Genomic DNA, 6,221 nt, shown 5'->3' on the forward strand with positions numbered 1-6,221 from the left:
TCTTTTGTTCATGTAGGAGACTATGTATCTACAGTATTTATCTCATGTACATATTTGAAAAAATAGTAATTCTATCTCAAGGAAAACAATTCCAAAAAACAGTTCCGAAGGTTTCTATCTTTGTGCTTATGGCACATTTCTTGGTAGCGACGTGTTATCCTACCCCTCTCCTGCCCATGTTAGTGTCCTCCGCATCCCCGTTTCTGAGAAAGTTCAGCCAGCTCTACTTGTGTGGCGTGGAGAAACGAACATTCTTCAGTTGAATGAGTTATGCAACTGAACGGATCAGTGATAACTGTGGTTTAAACTAAATTGAAGAATTGCCAAAAATTAAACTGACCGAACTTCAGATCCATCTTGGCCTTACTTGAACTTACTTAACATGTCTGTGACTGTTTAACTTTCTGCAATTAAGAATGAAACTTAAAATTCTCTACACTAATAAGCAGGGGAAGGCCCAGCAAAAACAAAACATTCTCCTAGAAAGAATTCAATGAGTTCTTACTGACATGACAATGACTCTTCCTTCCTAACTAGATTTTTGATGCAAATTTGTCATTTAAGGTCTGAAAGGTGCTTTAGGGTTTTAGAGGAAAAGTTTTGTATAAACATTGTGTGTTATTACGGGTGAAGATATTTGCAAAATTATAGTCCAATTCACTAGAGCAACAGAACACAAATACAAAATACATCTGGAAAAAGAGATTAAAAAAGGAAATATGGGTGGTCACTTTCCCAACCTATACTCTCCCTAATAAATCAGAGTTTGCTTCTATACAAAAATAATAGATCATCTCTCACATCTTGAAAGCTGCTAGAATCATTTCGTGGAAAAGTGGCCTAATGCCTAAACCATCTCCAATCAGCCCTGGAGCTTCCTGAACCTGCCAATGAATGACACCTGTTTGCAAAACATTTATTTGCTCCCTTGCACAATGTGAGCTACTTCTCGGCCTTATACCTGCTCTTCAGTGTAGCCTTTATTTGATCACAGTCCTTAATTGTTTTTCCAGAACCTTCTACCATTTCTCCCTTATTTGTTTCTTTTGAACCCAGTTTCCACTATTATCTTTCGATCTTTGGTTGAAATTCTTAGAAAAATCCTCCAGGGAATGTGTTTGTTCTTTTCACTGTCATATTTGTGCCTTGGGGGAGGGGGGGGCCAATATAAATAAGAGACTTAGAGCAAAAACAGAACAAGCCATCTCATCTTTGAGTTGTGTAGCCACAATCAAAACCTCACTCATGATACATAATCATGTGATATTTTACTTTACCTTGTCAAAAGATGGAACACTCCCAAAACATCTCTACTGTCCAGCTTTGTTCACTAGGGTGATAGTAGTGGACCAAAGTAGAGTTGAAGAGGGAAATTGAAATTGAGGAAATTGAAATTCTTGTCACTCCCGCCCCCTGAAAAGTGATTGTTTTGAAAGTAGCCACTGAATTCGCAGCCAAAATGTGTAAACTTAGCCTTAAAAATAATGTGGGTTGTTTTGTTTTGTTTCGTTTTCAGAAGAAAAGAGAGATATCACCAATAACCACCCATAGAAATAACTGCCTCTGACGCTCTGAAGACATATCAAATCCCACTCGGATATTTCCCATTTTGTGAATTCTGTTTGCAGAATTGGGAAAATGCTGATGTAATAACTTCTCAGTTTTTTCCTATGTTCCACACAGTGCTGGAGAAGTCACATGATTTTAGGCACGTATGTTGTTTGGTCATTTTCTTTGCGTCCTTTGGGAGGAATCAAATGGCTACTTTGATGTAATGTGTATGCAGAAACCACTGGGGAAAGCACGTCTTCCTACGGGAATGCATTTCGAAAACTGCACAAATAAAAACAATGTTGAATTTCTGGTATGCTCACTGAGTGCGTGTGTATGTGTGTGTGTGTGCATGGACACATGCAAGCCCCTCTATACACAGATATGAATTAACTGCCTACTTGAGACATCAATAACCACTGGCTTTTTTATAAAAAGGATGTTGTGTCTTACATTTGGACACACATGGAAACTGTTCTTAAATTGCTTTCTGTTTTTATCATTAAATGTGGGAATATACCTAAAGGCCACAGCAAACTCTTCTTTCTGTGTGGTCTAAAAAACATTTATCACTTTTTCCTATAGAAGGAGGGAAATGCTATAGTTAGCATTTTGTGGTAGATGGCAGTAAATGATTCTGAGATCTGATAATTACTAGAAGATTTATCCCATGAACAAACTAATAATCCTGGTAGTTAAGTGTTGCCATACTTAGGCACAATTAGTTAGCAATTTGGTCTCTGAACATGAAAAAAAATAGATGGCCAGTTAACATATTATTCTATATTTCACCATTAATGAAATTGTATGGAGAAGGTATAAGAAGAATCTTCTTTTTATTGACAAGAAAATGGAGTCCTTCCTCTGAAAAAAATTAGTTTCTTTAAAAAAAAAAAAGCCACATGGGAATAATGGAGGAAATTTAAAAAGGAAACTCCAGAAATTATAAATAAATATTTAGTGATAGATACTTGGTGGATATTCCATTCACAAAAACTGTCACACGAAGATTTAGCAAAAGTTTTATGGCTTCCCAGGACTGAATATTGGTCCCTCTTGACCTAGCTTCCTCACTAACTCTTGCCTTCTTCCTCTGCTATCCCCAACAAATGCCTGAGGCTCCAGTCATACCAAACTGAGATGCCCTTCCACCCAAAAAGATAGGCCCCTCTTGCCCTCAAAGCCAAAGAGACTAAGATTACTTTAACTTCTTCCATTTGGAACATCAATAGTTTAAAGCTTTTTAAACCCACCATACTCCTTTCCTCCTTGCTAACATATTGTTTGCTGTGTAACTTTTTCTAAAATAGACCTTTTGTCGACTTGGGAAATCATGGAGGTAGATTATTTCTTCTCTGATGATTTCTCCAAAATTGTCTGAAACACCTCAAGTACATTCTGTGCCTAGCGGAGCTGTGGCTTGGGGTCCCAAAGAGCATCTGAGGCATGAAGTAGCCCCAAGGCATTGGATGCTGGACAAACTGAGGAGTGTGCTTGCTCTTGTCTACCCACCGGTCCCCACAAGCTGAGAGAATGGCTCCCTGTCAAAATCAACAGACTTAAGTATGCCCTGATAGGAAATAAAGTGAAGATCTGCAGGTAGTATTTCGGTAAGATTGGTGGGCCAAGTCAGCTGGGTTATACCACCATGGGGTTGTTTTTTCTAGTTGTTTGCTCAGAACCAGACTTCATCTGGAGTCTTCCCTTTTGGGAGTGAGGTCAGAAGAAAAGAATACTCACATGTGAATCATACTGTACATAAAACTAAGTGTAGGCTCCTTAAGCTCATACATTTTATATAATAGTAAGGCCAAATCAAACTTACAGATTCTATCTTAAACACTAAAAAGCAATAGAATTCAAAGTTACCATATTAATTTAATGTGAAAATTAAAATAGTTTTGCTGAATCTAAGTTGCCACATCATACCTATTACCTTAGTATATGAGAGCTTTGAGTTTGTGATATTCCTTTATCTATACATCTATAGTGGTGCATATATAGGTATAGATATAGATGATATATATCTACCTGTCTATATATAATCCTGTGCTAGAAAAAAAAATTGATGGCAAGGTCTAAACTGATATAACCCACCCTTCTGGTATTATGGATTTTATCAGTATTGACAAGACCAGGGAGTATTACCATCTGATCTAGGACACGAAGAGTCTCTTTGCTGTTCATTGTACTATGCCTGAGGAGCCAAGTACAGTTGTGCAGAGTAAGAAAGATCTTTGTGAGCACAAAAGGAATCCCCCATGTGATGATCCATGACGTTCCCATTATCTTCTACCTTCATCCCCTCGTCAAAGTGAATTACAACATTCAGATTAATTTAGAGACTGGTAAGATTATCAATTTCATAAAGTTTGACACTGGTAATCTGGGTATGGTGACTGGAGGTGCTAACCTGGAAGAAATTGAACTAACCACCAACATAGACATCATGGCTCTTTGGATGTGGTTGATGTAAAAGATTCTAATGGCAACAGCTTTGCGACCTGGTTTCCAATGTGTTTGTTATTGGAAAACACAACAAACCATGGATTTCTCTTAACCAAGGAAAGGTGTCCGCTTCACTATTACTGAAGAAAGAAACAGACTGGTGGCCAAACAAAGCAATGGGTAAAATGATTTTCAGGTGATACGATTGGAGAGCTCTCAAGGGTTAATTAAAGATAACATAGCACAGAAAACAAAACCAAAAACTCTTCTCAAGAGATGAAGTATCTTGCCAATTGTGCAGATTCAAAGTGACCCTCCTTAAGTGTGTTACCTTTTGTGATGCAAGTTTCTACCAAAGCACTTTCACCAAGGATCCAAAATTCTCAAACACAGTCCAAGCCTTTTCTTCAGTTAATATTGGATCTCTGACTTCAGTGCTGATCTTCTAGTCAGACACATAAAACTTAACTTTCAGCCACAATCTCTGTCTTTCATTCTGCATAATTGCTGACTTGAAAGGCCCCAACCCTTTTTCCAGGTTGTATAAATTATTCTTTATTGCTCAAACCATTTCTTCTTGCCAAAAGATTCTTTCCATATTCCACATATATTCTTTTTTTTTTTTTAAGATTTTATTTATTTATTTGACAGAGAGAACACAAGCTGAGGGAGAAGCAGGCAGAGGGAGAGGGAGAAACAGGCTCTTCCAGAGCAGGGAGTCCGATGTGGGGCTCGATTCCAGGACCCTGAGATCATGACCTGAGCCAAAGGCAGACGCTTAACCTACTGAGCCACCCAGATGCCCCCATATTCCACATACATTCTGAATCTTACTGCTTCCTGTGTTTAAATCACATCTAATTTCATTTTGTTGTAATCATGCCCTTTTCCCTAGCATTTTTAGTATTTATACTATACATACAGAGAGGGGAAGAAACAAAGTGTGGATTTTCAAATGCTGCCATTACATTTAGTCAATCTTTCCTTTTCTTATTCTTCATCCACACCTTTTGCCAATTTGTCTATCTCCTCTCAAAATCTCACCTCCTTTACAAACCTTTAAAGACCTTGTTCACATAAGAGCATTCACTGGCCAGAGGAATTGGCATCCCAGAGCTGTTTTCCACCTAGTCCTTCCCTCAACCAAGAACTGCTCTTACCTACCACACCAAATTACAGTTAATCTTACATCTTGTACCCAGGTATGGGGGCCTCCTACTGAGGAATGCAGAATAACAATACCAAAAGAGCCAGGATCCTTGACATTTCAAAACTGCCCTATCAGCCTTGACTGCTGACCCTCAGACTAATAAAAGAGAGAGAAATAAGATTCTCATATTTAAGACTCACTAAGTTTAAAGGCAGTTTAGCTATTGTTTTACTTGGTTCTTTGTTAAAGTATCCAGAATCCATATCTTAATCAAGATATAAATGAAATGGGATCTACAAATAGAATAGAAAAAGAAATTACATACATTTATGTAAAATGGAGCTACAATTCTTGTATTTCGTAACTTGTGACCTGAGGTTCTTATTTGCTATATGAATATGTAATTAAAAATTTTGGTTATTGCTAGAATAGAAAAGAGCAAGATAGTGCACTAAAGGATTAGCAAGGGTCAATAATTTTCTTAGATCTGGTGATCAGAGAAAACTTCTCTGAGGAAAGGATATTTAAACAGTGATATGAACTGGTCCTGTGAAGGGCAAGGAGAAACACCTTCAAAGCAAGGCAAACTGCAGGGGTGAAGATTCCAGAGGAGATAAAAAGCTGCTAGAGAAACTGAAAGAATTCCAGGTGACTAGACTTTGTCAGTAATTGGAAACTGTCCTAAGATGAACTTGGTGAGCTAGCAGCGGCCAGAACGTGCAGGGTCTTGCAGGTCAAGGTTAGGAGTTGGATTTTACTCTTGGTGCAGTGGTAAGCTGTTGAAAGATTTAAAATAAGGGAGTGGTGTGGTTGAAGTTGTGTTTTAGAAATATGAGTTTGGTTGCTGTGGATTGAAGAAAAGAGAAAGGTAAGAACAGGAGCCACAGTTGCTGTTTAGAGGCTGTGATGGAGTTTAAGAAATAATGAGAGCTTTGTGTAAGACCATGGAGGTGATGGAGAAAAATGGAGAGGAATGGACCCATCTGATGTGTTTTGAGATATATTTTAAAAGATATAATTTGGAACAAATCTATGGATATATAATATATATTTGGATAAGACTTGCTGAAGC

At 37.8% G+C, this 6,221-nt stretch overlaps 1 pseudogene; it reads left to right on the forward strand.

Annotated features, from left to right (window-relative positions):
- The first annotated feature begins 2,889 nt into the window (after window positions 1-2,889).
- Window positions 2,890-4,183, forward strand: LOC102732391 (small ribosomal subunit protein eS4, X isoform-like; annotated as a pseudogene).
- Window positions 4,184-6,221: the final 2,038 nt, after the last annotated feature.

The sequence above is a fragment of the Leptonychotes weddellii genome, chromosome 6 (assembly GCF_054177405.1).
Source record: "Leptonychotes weddellii isolate Sample4059 chromosome 6, ASM5417740v2, whole genome shotgun sequence".
Lineage (NCBI taxonomy): Eukaryota > Metazoa > Chordata > Mammalia > Carnivora > Phocidae > Leptonychotes > Leptonychotes weddellii.